The sequence below is a fragment of the Mus caroli genome, chromosome 12 (assembly GCF_900094665.2).
Source record: "Mus caroli chromosome 12, CAROLI_EIJ_v1.1, whole genome shotgun sequence".
Lineage (NCBI taxonomy): Eukaryota > Metazoa > Chordata > Mammalia > Rodentia > Muridae > Mus > Mus caroli.
In genome coordinates this window covers 52055374-52076226 of record NC_034581.1, presented here as the reverse complement: position 1 = coordinate 52076226, position 20853 = coordinate 52055374, and the positions used below count along the sequence as shown (strand labels likewise).

Below are 20853 nucleotides of genomic sequence, written 5' to 3'. Positions count from 1 at the left end.
TTTTCGCCCACCCCCACCCCCCATTTTGTCAAAGAGATTTTAAAGGTCTCTGCTGAACTGTACATATAGGAAGTCTGGTTATTTTGGAAATTTTTCTTTTAAGTCATCTTAATTGCCGTTTACACATGCTGCCATACAAACAAACGAACAAACAACAACAAAAACCTCATACATTTCCGGATCAGAAGAGAAAATGTTTCTAGTCGGTGTAGTTTGGGCTGATTGAGGCAAAAACTGCAGCTGAATAGCACTCTTTGGCTTATTAGCCATTTCATTAACACATCTGTAAAATATGAATGAGAAGGAACCATTTACAATAAGGAAGGCAAACAACAGAATGAATTTCCTCTGTTGGTGTTTTATAAGACTGTTAAACAGAAAGCAGAGGGAAGAACTCTCTTTAGACGATGTCACTTAATTAAGTAAAGCGTCCTAATCAGGGTCCCCTCCAATTGTAATGACTGTAGGGAGTCAAGTACATCTCTGTCTATATTAGAGTATCTAACTGCAATGATTTATTGATATTTATTTTAGAAGTACAACACAAAAGCAATAAAACAGCAGAGGCAGGGGAGAGGGAGTGTGCCCTTGCTTTCTGAGGTGCGGCAAGTACACTTTGAAAACATTCCTAATTTTAGAGAGAGAGAGAGAGAGAGAGAGAGAGAGAGAGAGAGAGAGAGAGAGAGAGAGAGAGAGAGGTTTTGCTTTTTAAAATCAGAGCACACCTCTCAAGAAAGGTGTTACTTTCTCCCCCGCATTTGATTTTTTTTCCCCACGTGTTCGCTGCAACGTTTCTTTGTCCACCGGGTGAATCATTGATTCACTTTCTTCACTGCAAGAATCGCTGCAAATGAGTGGATGGGCACCTGCTGTTTTCTGCAGTGACATTACTGGATTGCCTTCGACAGTGATGTTAGGCTTAAAATACGGCTTCTCTGTATGGGAGAGAGCTTCAGGGAGGGAGGGTAAATACACTGTATAGGCAGGCAGACATTGGCTGCCCTCCAAGTTGCACACAGCATAAACCTGTTTATCTGCCACATTTCACAAATCTCAAAAACACATGAATAATCAGGCAAGCCACTGGATAAATGATAATACACACTAGGGAACCTAACCAGTATTCTGATGAGAGGCTACTAGGGTTCTAAGACAGTGGTACAAATAGACTTGAATTGCAGAAATAGTGTGTGCTAGAGTTGATTAGTGGTTCAAAGAAGAAAACAGCTCATACTAAAATAAATGTGAAGAGCTACCTCAGCCCTGTAGGCTGGGCTTGGTATATTTACGTGCACGCTTTCTGGATAGTGGAGTTAAATAAAATATGTACTCTCGTTCACAGGCCATTCCAATGATCAGTGCCAGTGTGCCTCTGGGCTTTACATTAGCTGTTAAGATCATTTATTTCTAGTGGAACAACAATGTGAACTAACCAGTACCCCCAGAGCTCATATCTCTAGATGCATGTGTAGCAGAAGATGGCCTAATCGGTCATCACTGGGAAGAGAGGCCCCTTGGTCTTGCAAACTTTATATGCCCCAGTACAGGGGAACGCCAGAGCCAAGAAACGGGAGTAGGTGGGTAGTGGAGCAGGGCAGACGGAGGGTATAGGGAACTTTCAGGATAGCATTTGAAATGTATATAAAGAAAATAACTAATAAAAAAAAAGATCATTTATTTCTAAGAACTCAGATCTAAGTATTAGAGGACAGTGTTCTCCAACTCAAATTTACACCAACACAACCACCTGAAATCAGATGGCCAAACGGGCTGTCCATTTCAAAGGAGCAACTTTTCTAACACAGCTGCATTTTTATAAAAAAACCTTCAGAACATGAATATTTGTGTATTAAAGGAACTGGGGAAACTAGACTTCCTCTCTTTCTTTCTCTCTTCCTTCCTTCCTTCCTTCCTTCCTTCCTTCCTCCCTTCCTCCCTCCCTCCCTCCCTCCTTCCCTCCCTCCCTCTCTCTCTCTCTCTCTCTCTTTCTTTCTTTCTTTCTTTCTTTTTCTCTTTTTCTCTCTCTCTTTCTTTCTTTCCTTTTTTTGTACTTCTTTGTTTTGCTTTTAGTTTCTATTCGTTCTTCTTGATTTGCTGAGCCTGTTGCCTTACCCAGGGATCACTGGGCACTGGCATTCAGCTGTAAAGTAGAAGCTTTCTAAGTTTGCAGGTGCTCATCTTCAAAGCACACTACAAAAACCCTGAAGGTTATTTATAAATAATAGACCTGGCTGTAATTACAGTGAGATAAATTATTTGCTTAATATGCCTATATACCTTTTTGTTCATTTGTCTTTTATTTATTTATTTATTTATTTATTGAGACAGGGTTTCTCTGTCTGGCGATGGTTATCCTGGAACTCCACCTTTAGACCAGCCTGGCCTCAAACTCAGAGATCTGCCTGTCTCTGCTTCCCTAGTGCTGGGATTGAAGGCATGTACCACCCTGCCTGGCTATCAATTATCTTTTAATGCAGACACCACCTTACTGTAAAACATGTATGCTTCTCTACATTTTAAATGCAAAATCCTCTTTCATACCAAAGAGTCATAATCCAACAAGGTCAAATTACATAAACACTGCACACTCTATGATGCTTTTCTTTCTTTTTTCTTTTTTCTTCTTTCTTTTTTTTTTCTTTTTTCTTTTTTCTCTTTTCTTTTTTGGTTTTTCAAGACAGGGTTTCTCTGTGTAGCCCTGGCTGTCCTGGAACTCACTCTGTAGACCAGGTTGGCCTCGAACTCAGAAATCTGCCTGCTTCTGCATCCCAAGTGCTGGGATCAAAGACGTGCGCCACCACTGCCTGGCTTATGATGCTTTTCATACTACCAAAAGTAAATTTACTAAAACTCTCCAAACTTGAAATTTTTGTTAAAATATAGGCAAAGGCATCATTATTTTAGCATCAGGTAGGCGACCTGCAAATTGATGTCCCAAATGATATTCTGCCACATTTGAGCTTTTTGATTAAAATCTTGACCGAAAAGAGTGTATGTTGAGTGTTGAGTTTACAGCCAGTTGTACTGGCCAAGATGTTTTTCTTGCCTTGTCATTTTCAAATATATATATATATATATATTTGTCTCATGCTCTCTCTCTCTCTCTCTCTCTCTCTCTCTCTCTCTCTCTCTCTCTCTCTCTCTAAGATACAGGACCAAGGCAGACTGAATGGCTCCAATTATCAAAATGTGAAAGCATGAGTCGGAATCTACTACTTTTTGTAAGACTACTCCGAGGAGTCTCTTCTTTAGCCAAGCAGTACTGGGCCGTGAGAACATACCCACAAAGTTGAAGTCAGCTCTGTGAGCCACGGAGATTTCCCCAGCTCTGTGAAGCCCTGTGAAGCAGAGTTTTCGGAAGTGATGATTATTTTGAGTAAAAAATGATCACCAGACACCACATAACGTATACACCAAAGGAACTCAAGAAATAATAGCTGCTGTAAGTGAACACTGCAGCTATAAAAATAATATATAAAACAACTGAAATAAGAAATTCCTTTCCCCAGGGACGACTGTTAGAAATGGCCTTTCATATTTTTAACAGACATTTTTAATTCCCATGTAAGTGTGAGGGTTTTTGCTCTGTTCTGTTTTGTTTTGTTTTGTTTTTAGATAAAACAACACTTTTATTAAAATGCTTAATTACAAAAAAGCAACTTGGAAAATAAAACTGTCAGAGGCAAAACAACAACAACAAAACCTAAACCAGTACTCAGGAGGCAGAGGCAGGGGATTTCTGAATTCGAGGCCAGCCTGGTCTACAGAGTGAGTTCGAGGACAGCCAGGGCTACACAGAGAAACCCTGTCTCGAAAAACACCAAAAAACCAAAAAACCAAAAAAACCAAAAAAAACCAAAAAACCAAAAAACCAAAAAAACAAAAAACCAAAAAAACCAAAAAAACCAAAACCAAACCAAAAGAAAAAAACCCCAAACCAAACCAACAACAAAAACAAACAAACCAGGCTGTTTTAAAGATCAAGGGGCCATTGAATGGAATCAAAGACCTTATAAGTGCTGGGTAGTTGGGGTAAGGGGGGCTGGTTCCTTTTGTGAGTATGGGAAATCACTCAGAGAGCCACAATGCAGGTGCAGTAGGTACTGAGGGGGATCCCCTACACTTCTGTGTCGGTAGGGGAGTGAGGGGTAGCCTCTTCTTCCTCCTCTGACTCTCCGGAAGAGTTGTTCCGGGCAGGTATCAAGGCACCACAAAGGCTATCAGGCCTTGGAGCTGAGATACAGCGTAAGGCACCGAATGGAGGTGAGGAACAGGAGCTCTGGTCAGGTGACCTGCTGGGGAAAGAATGGGGACCTGGAACACGGAACTTGCTATGGATGCATGCTTTCTTTTAAAGAACAAAACTGAACAGAACATATGCTGTTTTAAGTTGGACTTTTATTCACTTAGCAATGATGCTGGCCGTTGCTCTACTTTCTACACAATGAGGTTTACCTTGTCCTAGCAGCTGCAAAGGATGTTATATAAGACAGCATTTTATAAATAAAAAGCCATTTAACATACTGATGGAAAGTTATTTTACTTAATTTTTGCCTTTAAACATGATGCTTCAGTAAACATACACGCTATGTGTGCTCTTATAAGTGAACCAGCAGAGTTAATTCCTTGAAGCAGCATAAAAACACATTTGCAGTTCTCGAATGTTATCACTTCCGTGCTGACGCAACCGAAGAAGTCTTACCAATTTACCTTTCTCTGACAAGGTTTGAGGGATTTTAGCAAGGGCTCAGATGAGAGCTGCGCACAGGATACCTCATCTGCCCTTCCGGTTTTTTTGTTTTTTGTTTTCAAACCTGGATAAACATAGTTCGCTTGCTTCTGTAATGACTGATGAAGACCTTGCGGAACGAAAGAGAATATTCACTGTAGTCAACTTGCTGGGTTGAGCCTCTAAAGCTGTGGGGACTGCGGCTCTGGTAAGGAGCATGCGTGTCAAACATGGTTGCTAGGTCTGTGCTTTTCCTAGCCTTTTGCTAGCAACTTCCCTAAGTATGAGAGCAGCAGAGCAAAACCAGGAGCATCCACAACAACCTGGGTGAGAAGCTAAACTCAAACCATGTTGCCTGCCCCTCCCCTCTCCTTCCCCTGCCATCCATCCCTGAACAGGTTCTACTTTAAGGGTACCCTCACCTTTCCCCCAGTCTTGGCTTGGATTCTAAGTATGTGCTATTCTCTGTCTCCCTGGCTTCCTCAGGCAGGAGCGCTCTAGGCTCTGCCTGCCCCTCGGTATTCAGCCTCCTGTGTGATTAACCCAGAGGTTGGCCTGACATTGACCCAGTCCCCAGATGGAGGAGTCACCTTATCCTTGAAGCTGTCACTCTTTATTCGGCACTTTTATCTTTATCAGTGCTGTTTTCATCTTGAAATATAAACGCAGGAACGCCTCAATCTGCATCTCAACCTAGCCCCAGGCTGAAGGGTTACGCCAGTGTTATCAAACACTAAGGTAGGACCTTTAGTTTGTATTCAGCATTAGCAGACTAGGTATTCTCATGAGAAATGTGGAGCAAAGAGAAGTGAAACACTCTCTGTCTTCTAGAAACATAAAACCCCCAGGAGGCAGATAGCAATAAGCAAATAATTAAATAAATGTAGGCCACTCTTTGATAAGTGTTAAAACATACCCAAATTAAAATCCTATGACATCTCAATTCTGAAAACATATTTCTACAGATAAACCTGTGCATAAAAAAATAAGGGGGAATTGCTCAGTGCAGCATTGCATGTTCTAGTCAGAGTCAAGGGGCCTTTTGATTATTAACAAGGACAATCTGACAATTAGGAAATGCTCTTCATGGGATAACATGGAGTGACCCAAGATAAATTTCATGTGATTAGAAGCAAACAATGGAACATGTGTAATGTATGTTTTTCTCTGTGGAAAAACCTGTGAAATAATGTGTATTACTGCTTATTCATATATCCAGGCTTGTGCCGTGGACAATTCAGTCAATGGTGACTCACAGATATGGCGGTAGTCCCACAGATTACCATGAGCTGGAAAGTTCCTACAACCCAGTGATGTCTTAGCCACCATAGCATAGTAACTCCCATGCTTGTCGTTACGTTGGTGCAGACAGACCTATGCCAGCTACATAGAAGTAAGTATGTGTGTAATACTGGATATCGATGATAAAGATCATGGACATGCTAGGCCAGATGTTTTATTCTGCAGTGTCCTCTTCAGTAGAAGAGAGTGCGTTAGATCTCATTTCACTCTAGAAGTGAGTTTCACGTTCATCTCATTTTCTGCCTGCATCAAGTTAGTCTGAACAAGTTCACTTTATATGGTTCATTTGGTGGCAAAATTGCTTAGTGGTACATTTCTCAGAAATAATCTCTATCATTAAGTGACATGTGAATATATAAAAAAATATTGGAAGACACCCCTCCCAAACAAAATAGTGCCTATGGGGGTATTAGAGTCAGGGGTTAAAGGAAACTTTTAATTTATATTTCTTAGTGTTATTTTAATTTTATTATTTCTCATCTTACATGTTGTACTGGCTATTTTTGTGTCAACTTGACACAGCTGGAGTTATCACAGAGAAAGGAGCTTCAGTTGAGGAAATGTCTCCATGAGATCCAACTGTAAGGCATTTTCTCAATTAGTGATCAAGGGGGAAAGGTCCCTTGTGGGTGGGACCATCCCTGGGCTGGTAGTCTTGGGTTCTATAAGAGAGTAGGCTGAGCAAGCCAGGGGAGGCAAGCCAGTAAAGAACATCCCTCCATGGCCTCTGCATCAGCTCCTGCTCCCTGACCTGTCTGAGTTCCAATCCTGACTTCCTTTGATGATGAACAGCAGCATGGAAGTGTAAGCCGAATAAACCCTTTCCTCCCCAACTTGCTTCTTGGTCATGATGCTTGTGCAGGAATAGAAACCCTGACTAAGACACATGTATACATTTTATTGTCATATATTAATTATAAATGATAATGGGTTTCATTATGACGTATTCACATATGTGTTTGCTATATTCATCCTTTTTTGCCACCTCTCCCATTTCCACTAAGTCCCTTCCTCTGCTCCAACTAGTCTCCCTCTCTCTTTCCCTCCCCACCCCCATATGTTTCATTCTGCTGGCTTACAAAGGCATGGGTAACAAGGACATGAGCAACTTACTAGTGGCCACACCACTGAAGACAATGTCTCCTCCTTCCTCAGAAACTAGTACCTACTTATGAATCTTCATAAGGGGTGGGGTCCTATGAGTCCCTACCTCCTAGAAACCATTAGCTGCTTATAAATCCTAAGGGAAGGTTGGGCCTCTTTAGTTTTCAACCATTTGGATGCCATCTATACAGAAACATCATATTAAATACTTTTACATTTTAGAATAAAATCCATTTCTCACAGACTGTTTCCTTATATGTGTGTGGCTACCTTAATGGGGGATAAAGAATTTTACTGGATGAAGAAGGTCTGATCAGAAGGCAAAGGGAGCCCTGAATCTTATTACCTATCCATAAAACCCACTGTCTATTTTGAGCAGGTCTAGGGGGAAGAATCCTATATAAAGTTCTCAAAGATGCAATTTCTCATGATCAGAGCACTCCTTAAGACAGGAGAACTGTGTTAGGAGCAGCAGTCAGCCTTCAGCCTGTCAGCAAGGCCATTATGAGTGGCTGCCTCAGGTTTCTCACAAGAACCTGCTCATGAACAAGGCATGGCCTGCTTAAGCTTCCAAGATGAACAATGGGAGGACTCTCTTCTTCAAGCTTTAAGTTAAAAAAAGGCCTTATGCAGAATCGCAACGAAGAGAAATTAGCTGCCTTCCCATCAGGCTGCTGCTGTCCTTTAATAAGAATATGCCCCACAAATTTCCCAGAACATCACATTAAGGTGATTTGGTGAGAGGTATTGGGATGAAATTAGATCTGGAGAATTCTTTGGGCTCTTCCATGAACTGAGATTAGGATGTTTGACAAGGTAGTGGTAGAGAATTTTTTAATGAGAAAAATACTGATGATTTATTTCATGATTCTAAATGACATTGTCAAAGGAATATGAAAATCTGAAATCACTACCACGTAAGTCACACAAGGACAAAAGCGAAGAAAACTTCAGATCCCTACCAAGTCTCCTCACTACTAATTTTCTGTCTTTCCAGCTCCTTTTAGCCGCCCCTCAGAAGACCTTATCTAACAGACAGCCTTGGTGTCCTAAGACACTAGTGTCAAATGGCTGGAGGTGTGGAGGCCAGTGACTCTTGACTCCTTGGCCTGCCCCATTCCGCCATTACCTCTCAAAAACATTTGTGTTTCAGTGGAATGAGAGTTTCAGATGCGATTAAAATGTCCATGGCGCTTATCTGGCCCACATCTGGTGTCAGTTTCCTTTCAGGGAAACTAGTAGTTCGTTATTTTATTTTTATGAACTTATTGTGTAAATGCGAGCCTGTTAAGTGAGTTATTGCTAGCAATCAGGACCATTTGTTACATAACATCAGTAAGAAGGACTCAGGTGGAAACAACTCTGATTGTGGGTGTTTAGTCCCAATGTGCATCAGTTGTAACTCCTTAAATGTATTTCTTCTAGCAGCTAATTTGAAATACTTTATCAGTGAAAAATCTTGACACAACAGTTGTACAAACATACATAGGAAAACACGAGGAAATTAAATCAGACTTATAATGTAAACCTGAGAACGATGGCTTAATTTGTACTCACTTTGTAATTTTAACTAAATATTGTGGTAAGTAGTTCTTACTTAAATCCTAAGTATATGGGCATTTATTACACACAATATGAAAATACTTCAAGAGGCTTGTGATTAACGCTGTGGTATTCAAGCATAGTTTACAGTGACTTTCAATCAAAGACAAAGGGCTCAAGCAGATGATGAAAAAATGTTGAAAAGATGTGTGTGTGTGTACACCCAAGGACTTAACTCAGACCTGCTCTTACTAGCTCGGTTCCAGTTTTTCCCCCTAACAAGCATTGCTCTAGCTTGACACAGGGCTGTGCTTAGAAAGGAGTGGCCAGACTAAGCACAGGATGACCTAGTTAAGTTTAATTTCTGAACAACAATGAATATTTTTCATACATAATTATGTTCCAGTCATTTAATGCAGCTTGCTATGCCAAAAAATAGTGCTTATTAGAAAACCAACTGAGAACCTTGTACTATTATTTTTTTCTAGACATGGCAACTCTATCATAGAGGTGCTGAAGAGTCCCCACATCGCCTTCCCTGCCTTCTGTAGCTTAACTTGCATTTTCTCAATCATGCACACATTGACCTGAGCATCACATGCTCACTCTTTAAAGGATGATGGCTGGAACATTGGGAAACCCTCAATCCAGATGTCAGTCCAGCGTGATGGTGTGATTTTTATTAGTTACTGCTTGTTATGCTTTGGGTGTGCTTTGTTCATGTGGTGGGAGCCTACCTATTCAGTGTGGCCAGGAAGAGGTGGTGGGATCTTTAAGAAATAGGCTTTCAAAGGTGGTCATGACACAAACCTTTAATCCCAGCACTTTGCAGAGGCAGGCAAATCTCTGCGTTCAAGGCCAGCCTGGACTACAGAGTGGGTTCCAGGACAGCCAGGGCCACACATGGAGACCCTATCTCAAAATATAAAACCAAAACCAAAACCAAACCAAACCAAAAAAAAAAAAAAAAAAAAAAAAAAAAGAAGTAGGATATCACAAGAAGCTGTTAGATCATTGAAGGCACTGCCCTTGGATGGGATATGACAATTCCTATGGACTCTGGGTTACTTCTAGTGACAGTGAGTTATCGCAAGAGCAAGGCCAACCTCTGAGCACCTAAATTGCTTCCTGTCTTAGGGTGCCATCTCCTTCCTTCAGAAGTAGACTCATTGTTTTGGTGGTGACTTCCAAGGGAACTCACCAGAGCTGATCTGAAGTCAGAACCAGTGTTATATGACATTGCTCCCAGGGACATGAAGAAACATCTACTGTCACTACATATGGAACCAACAAAAGCCAAAGTAAGGGTATCACCAAAGTCCAATTGGTAAGTCCAATAGGGTACTTTGGGGGGGTTGCTTACAGGAATATGGGTGAGGGGTTAATACAGGAGCAGAAGCAACTCAAAGACAGCTGCACCACCAATCTTACCCCAGAATGGGTGACAGATCAAGGTAATTGGAGTCCTGGGGGATACTGCACACCCTCAGACAGTTCTCCATTTGTTGAGTATTCTTTCTAGGTGGTTCAGTTGGTTTGAGTCTCTTCCAGCCAGCTTGGCTGGACTTCGTTATTTCCAGAGAGCTCTGCTTCTCTGATTCTCTCATAGTCCTCACTGCCAGAGGGAGGAACCTAGTGAATCTGGTGAATTTTAGGGATTTTCTGAAGCCTTTGATTTGCTTGTTTCCTGAGCTTAATGAGCTTTCCTGGAAGATGGCATGTTTCATCTTCCCTAAAAACATCCTATGCCTTCAAGAGCTTCCTTCCAAGATAAAAGCTGGCTACAGAGGAACTCGTTATGCTCTGGAATCTCCAGAACATTCTCTCTCTCTCTCTCTCTCTCTCTCTCTCTCTCTCTCTCTCTCTCTCTCTCTCCTTGAATTTGGATGCTAATAATAATCCTTTAAAAGTGGCACTCTTAATGTTTGGTGCCACTTGTCAAAGAGCACACAGATGTGAGATGAGGTTCCTCTCAGATTAAGTCTACACTCATGGATTGGTTTCTTGGTGCTCTGGTGAAGGTGGCTACTCAAAAGCTTGACTTAATATTTTCTAAACCAGGCCAACTGATAGCACTACAAGTGTCCAGCCACCAAAGAAATGGGACGTCAACGTGGTAGAATAGAAACTGAAACATGTAGAACTGGCAGATTTTAGATTGAGTCTTGGTTATTCATCTCAACTCTCTGTGAGAGCCTATACAGTTCATTTAACCTTCATGACTCCAGGTTTTATTTTCAGTAAAATGGGGATATTAAGGTAACTGTAGGGCAAGAAAGTAGGTGTAGAAATAATTTGTAAACTTCAACTACTATCCAGATGTTAGTAGTGGTTGTTGATGATGATAATGTGAGAGATGATGGTCCAGAAAAAATTATAGAGAGTCAGTAATATATGTATGTATATATGTATATTTAACATACTCATATACATTATGTTAATATTAGATACGACAATGCTAGAAGTTGAATTTCTAGCTAGCTAATTACATGTATTTTAGAGATTTTTTTATAGAAAAGACTCACTTTTATTTTTTAAATACAAAAAATGAAACATAATAAAATAAACCAAAACTATGACATCAAAGTTGAAGATAAACCAACAGGAGGAAAAGAGCCCAAGAGAGGGCATGAGAATCAGAGTTCCACTTATTCTCACACTCAGGAATTCCTTAAAAACTAAACTGGAAGCCATAATAAATACATTGAGGACCTTGTGTGAGCCACTGCAGGCCCTGTGCATGCTGCATCAGTCTCTGTGGGTTTATATGAGCTTTGATCATGTGGATTCAGAGGCCTTGCTCTCTTGGTGTCCTCTATCCCCTCTGGCCCTGACACTCTTCCCACCTCCTCGTTCTAAAAGGTGTAACTTAATGTGACACAAGGATGATATTTGCCAACAACTTGACTAAATGCCTACTGGATGCCCACCCCTCACCTCATTTCCCTGTTAGCTTGGATTGGATTTACATATACCTGCCTTCTATCCCAACTTTCTGATACAATGATCACATTTATCTTGTAGGGTTCTTAGCAGGATTAAACAATGCCATCCCTCCCAAGCAAGCTCTCACAGTTTGCTCAGGATGCTAAGAGAGAAACTGAAGCTTCACTTGTGACTCACCATTTATTAGTGTTATGCTCTCACCTGGATTCCTCAACTCTCTTGGTTGAATTAATTCTGAATGAATCTCACGAACACGAAGCACACGATGGGTCATTCACTGAAACGCCTGCGGCAGACCCAGTGAAGAATGGCTCAAATGTGAGTCCTGCCTGCCATGTGACCTGGGAGGTCACAGAAAGGAAAATAAAGAAGTGATTCATACTCAGAGCCCCAAGGATATTAAACGTTCACTCATCTAACTGGAGCTGAACCAGTAGTTTACCCTAAGGAATACAGACACAACAATGCCATTTGCATGTTTCCGGTCCATTTGAGCTTAAAACAGTTTTGGGGTTTCCAGGAGACAGGGAGAAAGAATAGGAAGTTATTGCTTAGAGACTACAGAGGATTCTTCTGGGGTAATGAAACAATTTGGGAACTAGAGAAAGGTGGTAGCTACACAATATTATGGATGTCCTAAATACCACAGGGAAAAAAATAACTTTCAATGGATAATTGAATGTTCTGTGAATTTTTATTCCAAATGGTACAGGACTAAGAAATTTTCCCTAGGTTTATGTTCAAAAATTGAAGCCTGGGTTTTTTGGTTTTTTTTTTTTTATATGAACTCCACCCACAATTTATATTCTCAGAATAATTTATGTTCTTTAAATTGCAACAAAAAGGAGCTGGAGGGTTGCTCAGTAGTTAAGATCACTTTTTATTCTTGCAGAGAACCTGGGTTCAGTTCCCAGCACCTACCAGGTGGCTCATAACCATCTATAACTCCAGTCCCAGAGCAACTGATATCATCTTCTGGCCTTCTTGAGTACTAGGCACACATGTAGTGCACACACTTATGCAGGATAGCACACACACACACGAGCAAAAATAAAAATTAATTGAAACAAAAGATTATTACCCACACGTCTACCTCAGAATAGAATCTTCCTAGACTTTTAAAAATTACTCATTTGTATTTAATGTGCATTGGTGTTTGCCTGCATGTGTGTCTGTGAGAGGGCACCAGATACCCCTAGAACTAGAGAAAAGTGGTAACAGTTGTGAGCTGCCACGTGAGTTCTGGGAATTGAAAATCTGGGACCTCTGGAAGAGAAGCCACATGCTCTTAACCCCTGAGCACCTCTCCAACCCCCTCTTCTTAGATTTTTAACGTATGTTTTTTATTTTGTTTTTCATCTTTGGAGTAGTTTTCTCTTTCTTTTCTTTTCTTTTCTTTTCTTTTCTTTTCTTTTCTTTTCTTTTCTTTTCTCTTTTCTTTTCTTTTCTTTTCTTTTCTTTTTTCCTTTCCTTTCCTTTCCTTTCCTTTCCTTTCCTTTCCTTTCCTTGCCTTGCCTTGCCTTGCCTTGCCTTGCCTTGCCTTGCCTTGCCTTGCCTTGCCTTGCCTTGCCTTGCCTTGCCTTGCCTTGCCTTTCCTTTCCTTTCCTTTCCTGTTTCGTTTTGTTTTCAAGATAAGTTCTCACTTTGTAGCTCTGGATGTTCTGGACTCACTAGGTAGACTAGGCTGTCCCGAACTCACAGAGATCCACTTTTCTTTACCTCCCCGGTGCTGGGATTAAAGGTGTTTATCACTATGCCTGGCTTAGAGCAGTGCATATTTATGTATCTGAACATTATTGAGAGAGAGGATGTGCAATAGTGGTGGTTTAAAGATATCATGGGATGTCTGCTAGACATGGAACTGTAAAACTGAATCTCACAAGTGAAAGTGTCCCAGTGTCATTCATGTGAGGCCAAAAAAAAAAAAAAAAAATGCAAAGCATGCAACCAGTGTTGCTCACGGGGACACCTCACTGTTTAAGAGAGATGGCAACACATGAGCCAGATGGAAAGGGCTGAGGACAGGACAGGAACACTGTAGGTAATCAGAGTTTGGGCTTTGAAGAGGCTAATCGAGCAGAGGATGCATAGCTGGAAGGAGTAAGGCATGAAGACTATCTAACGTCCCTAGGATGCATCAGTAGAAAGAGAAGGAATAGGGCAGGTGCTAGATGGAGAACCCTGAGAATGGCCGAAGGTGGGGGGGGCAGGGGGCGGGGTCGAGTGAAGGCTCATGAAGCACTTAACACGAGGCTGCAGGGTAACTGCGGTTCCTTCCATTCTCTATGCACCGCCTGCCCTGTTTTGTCTCATTTTATGTGTATCTGCCATTGCTGTGCTTGTGTTGGTTTGTGCTTCTCTGGTTTCACCTCTGAGGTTTATAATTACCTATGAAAGTCCAGGTGGATCCCTGGGTTTAGAAACTTGTAGAGCTGGGCCTCATGTCTTCTTCCTTCCTTAACTGCATCCACAAGTGTGTCAAACAAGGTGTCTCATGTCACACACATTCGCGCATGCATACACACAGACACACATACACACACACACAAATATGCACACACACACACACACACACACACATTTAATTTGTGTGTCAGGATTGTGCTATATAGCCCACATTGTCCTCTGAGAAGCCACGATCTTGCTTTCTCCATCTCCAAAGCACTGGTTACACATATGTGCTATTACATTTGAATCCATTTCACCAATTTTCTACTTGTCAGCCACATTTTGCAGTGACAGGTTCCTAGTTAGATTCAAGTCATTTTATGTGCTCACTTAGATCATACTCAAAACATTCTTTTTTTTTTTTTTTTTTACTAAGCTGAGGTGGGGTGTTTCTGTTCACCCCAGAAAGAGGCTCTCCTCCTCTCCAGATAGCCTTCTTCCAGTTGCTATCTTTGATGATTAGAAACAGTTCCTAATGAGGTTCAAAGCTTTCTCTTTCCCTTGACTTAGTTTCATATGATGTGCCCTAGTTCCTTGTTGCTTACCTCTAAGCCACATCTACACCATCACTTAGGACTGCCCTCACTTCTCTCAACTTTTTTTCTTTCAACTTTTTCCTGCACTTCAGGAAAATATTCTTGAAAATACTGTGTGCTCTTTTAATGCTGCTGTGGCAATCAATGTAAGATAAGCAGTGGTTTTATGTTAAAGCCTTAAACCATTTCTTAAAAAGACTTATTTTATGTGTATGTGTGTATGTGCCGTATGAGCATTCAGATGCCTTTTGAGGCCAGAGGAGAGTGTCGTGTCCTCTGGACCTGGAGTTACAGATAGTTGTGAGCCGCCTGATGCTGGTGCTAGGAACTGAACTTGGGTCTTCTGCAAGAACAGCAAGTGCTCCTAACTGCTGTGCCACCCTCCTGGCGCTCATTAACTCTTTGTTGTTTGAGACAGGGTATCTATATGTGGCCCTGCCTGTCCTGGGACTTGCTATGTAGACTTGCTATGTCTTGGAACTTGTATGCTATGTAGAACTCACAGAGATCCTCTGCCTCTGCCTCTGCCTCCCAAGTGCTAGGATTAGAGGTGTATGCCACTACACCAGTGCCATAACTATTGTTATTATTATTATTATTACATCTAGATCAGTGATTCTCAACTTTCCAATGCTGTTCCTTGTGTGGTGGTGACCCTGAACCATAACAATTTTTTGTTGCTACTTCAAAACTATAATTTTGCTACTGTTATGAATCATGATATAAATATCTGATCTGCAGGATATCTGATATCTGACCCCCCCGACCCCCCACAAAGGGTTTGCAACCCACAGGTTGAGAACTGCTGGTCTAGATACTTCATCTTAGCATGACTCTAACTTTTACCTGACTGTTTTTCCCATATTCAGGCACACAGGCACCTGTATGTTTACACATCCTTGCCACATTGGTGATTGTTTGCTGTATTCAGTTTGTAATAGGAGAGCAGTTGTAAACATTTTTTTAAAAGAGGAATGAGGAGCTACTTTCACATCAAGAATTAGAAGTAATATTTGTTTTTTTTTTCACCAACAGATTAACTTTTCAAGTACCATTGATGTGGCAAAAAGAATGGGTTAACGAATTGCACTTACCTTTTATACTTTATTAGCACTATTGTCTCCTTCATCTTAAAAATATTAATCTGCTGATTGTTTATTGTATTTCTATGCTAATTGATCCAAGTCAATCAAATTCCTGTGTTTTGAAGATTTAGTCCAAGGAAGGCCTACTGATAGACGAATAACAAGGATTCAGGAAACGCAGATAAGGGTTATTAATTCTACTCGGTGGACAAGCCACCAAAGAGCCTAGGATAACTATACTGAAAGGATAAAGACCGAAGCCTATTTTTATACAGGCTTAGAAGAACGGACCAGTGAGGACCAAGTGAGACACACAGTCTTTAGTGAGGCCAAGTGTAATGAACCAATGTGTCTGCTCACAGTCGGGGATACCTGTGTTGTAATGTACTTCTCTCACCCAGTGGCAGCTCTCAGAGGGGTGCGGCAGCCTCTGCTCCAAACTTCTGCCTCCATGTTCGCTTGACTTGGCTTCGCTATGTCACCTTCCTGTCCCCTAGCCGTGCCTCAGGTTCCAGACTAGTCCTCCCTTTAATCATAGACGATGATGGCTCACAATGGCTTCTTGAAGAGCTTACCGAGTCTCTCATAGCCTGTCACCATGGGTTTTGTGCTGTGAGACCACAGGCTCTGCGCATGACCGGCAGATCTCTTAGGAACCCGCCCACCATCGTTGGTACGATTCATTCACAGGATCTCATCCTCTTGCTACTACCCTGTGCTGCAGCTGGCTCAAGTGTCCACTCTCTGACCCTACAAGAAAGCCTATGTAGACTCCAGCGAGAATTCCATCTCTGTCTGGTTTATTCCCACTGAAGAGAAAAATAACTTTAACAGCAACAACAAACGCTTCTTCGATTGTTAGCCTTTTCATTCCTGGCCCTGACACAAAGAAACTAGTATTCTGTCTTCCTGGCACAGGCCTGAGGTAGGGGAAAGAACAGAACCCGTGTCATCGTCCCTTTGTGGGGTGAGGATGAAGGGGAGCCGGGGCTGTCTGGGAGTGATGCTCCTTACCCCTGCAAAGTAACAGATGCTACTAGACCATTTTTAAAAATAGAGATGTGGACTTTGGTCTTGGGCAGAAAGTTCACCATACTGCCTAGTTTCCTGTTCTTTATTAATCTAACCAGTCTATCTCTGTTTTACTATTTTCCAGTCACTGGATCAGTCCACGTCAACCTGAACCTGAAAGCCAAATATCTTTCCCTCCTTTGTTAGGTTCATGTTACCCTGAACCTGTGAGCTCAGAAGAAATTTTCTGGTTATCTGGAGCCGGCAGTTATTCATTATAGCTCCCCACCACTGACTGACTGAGGGTTAATTATCATCAAACATCTATCTGCCCACGGTGAGCTACAAGCTATGCCAGGTGTTTGGTGAATAACACTAATGTAATTTATTTTACTGTCTGATTTTCTCACGGTAATCAGGTAGCAAAAATTATGGATTGGTACTTAATTTTTTATGAGGCCTATGACCCATTTCATTGATATTAGATTTTATTTAGTCTTTAAATATTTAATGTGTGTGTGTGTGTGTGTGTACGTGCATATGTGTACATGATGTGTGTATGGAGAGCAACATGTAATGACATACATGTGGAGGTCAGAGGACAATTTTGTCAGGTTTGTTCTCTTTTTCCATCTATGTATGGGTTCCAGAGACCAAACGTGGAGCTCAGGTTGTCTGGCTTGTGTAGAGTTGCTTTGACTCCAGAGCCACCTCCTCAGACCATATAGTAGATGTAGCCTGTTTTCAGTTTTTCTTCTGGAACTACTCATGTTCCTGAGCACGAGTCACATACCCATACCCTTTGCCCTTACTCACCGGGGTTCGCATATATGCTTCAATACATTTTCACAGAGAAGGTGACTCTATTTCTGACCTGTGTTTAGTTTTTATTCTTAGTTAGTTTTACTCTTTTGATGGTTAAAGTGTATGTAATATATTTGATCATTTTACTTCGCTTCTGATTTCTCCCTCTGGCTCAGTTTTAAGAAACTAACGGACTATTTTTTTCCTTTAGGATCCTGTTCCTTACTCCCTTTGAGAAGGACTCTGACATCTCCTGGATTCTGAAGCCCAAGTCTCCCAAGTTTTTAAACACAGTGTATTCATGAGGGTGAAATGCTTGTGAGAGGTTACCGTAGCATTTTATTGACCCCCTCAGCCCCATTAATTCTGCCCTTAGCTGTATTTTTGCTGTTCAAAGGGTTTGTGGCTTGGATATCATTCATACTCAGCTTCACTCAATTATTTACTTATTTTCACCCACATTGACTCATTCATAATTCACTATATACGGCACGCAGACTCTAGGTTAGCTCTCAGTGATCCCTGCTCCCTGATGCTCACCCTTGAGTGTGAACAGGTTCTATGGCTTGCTTATATCTATAGCCTACGAGGAGGGTGGTAAGGTGTCCTTCCTGTGATTATGTTACACAACATAAGGATGCGTTTCTAGGAGACTCACTGTTGCTATCTCAATGAATAGCAATGCCATGGAAGCGCACACAGTGTGGCAGCTCAGCAGACTCGGCCATTAGTTGGTAAGAAGCCTGGATCTCTGCTCTTGAAACCACAGAAAATGAGTTCTGCCAAGAGCTTGAGTGAGTTTGGAAGATATTCCTTTCCCAGTCAAGCCTACAGTCTGGAATGGTTGGAAAGACACGTTGCCTGTGACTTTATGATGCCTGAAGCAGAAGGCCTGTCTGACCTTATGTTAACTGTGAGATAATACTGGTTGTTTTAAACCACTAGGCTGTGGTCATTTGCCTTTCAGAACTAGAAGATAGTCATTTGATGGTATCCACATGCTCCATGCTGTATACACACTGTGAGGGCTTGGAGTGCCACAATACCCTAAGACTATAATGTTGCCTGCACTTTACAGATAGAGAAATCAGTTTGCTTCAATGCGATTCATGTCTCAACTTAAGCATGGTTTAAGTTACATCTTCTGAGATACAAATACATTTAAGAAACATTCTCCTTGGTGTACACTGACCATAAGATGAGTGGTATGCTAAAGTCTGCATTATTTGTAAAGAAACTTTCTCTGGTTTTTATTATTTTTAATAGATATATGACATATACCTTTGTTTATCTCACAGAAATAATATTGGATACATAATAGGAAAATTTCTCCTTTTTTTTTTTGCTCAAAGCAATAGCTATAAACTTTCTAGAGGGAGGACATTCATGCCAGCCCACTCCATACTTGCCTGGTGCCTTTCCTGGAATCAGAGCCTCCAGGTAAGATTTAGGATGGACAAGAGTTTGGATTCAGCATTCAGTATTTGATCCATGACCTAATTTTCCCACTAGAATCAGGTGTAGGAAAAAAAATTAGGAGTTGAAGAGATTTAGGAAAAACCAAATTTTTGGAGTCCTATTTGCTTTAGTGTTTGAGGAGTTGCTGTGGAATTGTGTCCCCAGTGCTGTGTCTTCTAATGAGAGTCCTTTCAATTCTGCATTTATCAGATGCTAATTATTCATACTTCATGATTGAGGATTTGGAGTCGGAGACTCACCTGCAATATTTGGGATAGCAGTGGAGATCCATATCAACATGGAGTTTATTTATACAGCAGCTGGTGCCAGTCACAGCTAATGATAGAACTCCAGTTTAATAAAAAGACCCCCAACTGAGTATAACTATCTCGAAGAAAGTATACTTATCAAACAGCTTTCAATCAGTTCAAGAGAGACACCTTAATTGTGAAGAGGAAGAACTGCGCAGCGGTTGTCACCATGCCAACTTCAGATCGATGGCATTGCCACTGCTCTTGGTACATATAGCCTTGCCTATGTCCTTAACTGCATCAACATCCTTCCTGTTGGGATGAGATCTTTGTTTCAGCTGCTAGCGTGTGATGAGGCTTTTAATTCGTTACACTATAATATCCCTTCGTAAAATTTAAATGCGTAATTATAAAGGTCAATATCTTTTCCTTTAATTAAAACTTCTATTTCTTGTTACCAGAAATCAGTGCTTATGACATTTTGTATTTTCAAAAATTATTGTGTTGAAATAAAGCTACACAAACAAAATAAAATTATGGCGATTCCACTCTAAGAAGAGATGACTGAGTAAATGATAATCTGACTTCTGTGCGATTATGTGCAAGAAGAATGCATACAATAATCCATTAAAGGGAAACGAAGAAAAGGAAGGTTTACTCTGGCAGGAAGAAATTACAATACTAAGGGAGAATATGATGGAAAAATCCTTTTCTTTTAGTAGGAGGGAGTCATCTAGCTTATTTAAAGATCTCTGGTTTCGGTGATGCAGTATGGAGCACCAGGGGCGGCTACACAGGTGAGAGAGGAAGGGGAATGTGCAAAGAAACAGGCTAAGAGGCTAAAGCTCCAGAGGGTGCCTGCTGTGGTGCTCTTTGCTCCTTTCCAGTCTGCCTCCTCTTTCTCTCTCTCCTCTCTTGCTGTCTGTATTTGTTTATATAGATAGAAACTTAGGAACAGAAATACTGCACAGAAAAGATGCACTTATTTCTTATTTTATGAATATGGGTGTCTTGCCTGCCTGGGCACCACATGTGTGCAGTATCCTTGGAGGTCAGAAAAAGGTTTTAAATTCCCTGGAGCTGGAGTTACAGATGGTTGTTAGCCACCATGTGGACACTGGGAAGTGAGCCCTGGTCCTCTGGAAGAGTAGCCAGTGTTCTTAATCCCTGAGCCTTTTCCTCCAGCACACACAAACTCACCTTTAGGCACAGAATCTCATACTGTGAAGCATGTAGGATATTTGATCTCATTTCCCTCACTTTATATATTCATTCATTAAAACGATACATTTTTGTTAGGTTTGGGCGTGTGTCTGATGCTATGTGTTAGGTTTACAGTGTGTTATTTCTAGCTATCTATTGATTATACTTTAGTGTGAGAGACAGAAACTGGTCTAGTAATCACATCACTGCAAATCACAGCATTCTTTTTTTTTCTTTTAAAGATTTGTTTTATTTTTATTTTTTTATTTTATTTTTTTTATTACATATTTTCCTCAATTACATTTCCAATGCTATCCCCAAAGTCCCCCATAGCGCCCCCCCCACTTCCCTACCCACCCATTCCCATTCTTTTGGCCCTGGCATTCCCCTATATTGGGGCATATAAAGTTTGCAAGTCCAATGGGCCTCTCTTT

General features: G+C 41.1%; 1 long non-coding RNA gene across 1 annotated transcript in view; it reads left to right on the top strand.

The window, feature by feature from the left end:
* LOC110307464 overlaps positions 1–19809 on the top strand; it is a 39483-nt gene extending 19674 nt beyond the window's left edge. The window contains exons 3-7 of the long non-coding RNA XR_002379394.1: positions 3148–3442; positions 5216–5467; positions 5949–6122; positions 16849–17040; positions 19176–19809. This is a non-coding gene — a long non-coding RNA (uncharacterized LOC110307464). The remainder of the gene's footprint in view (positions 1–3147; positions 3443–5215; positions 5468–5948; positions 6123–16848; positions 17041–19175) is intronic.
* Positions 19810–20853: the final 1044 nt, after the last annotated feature.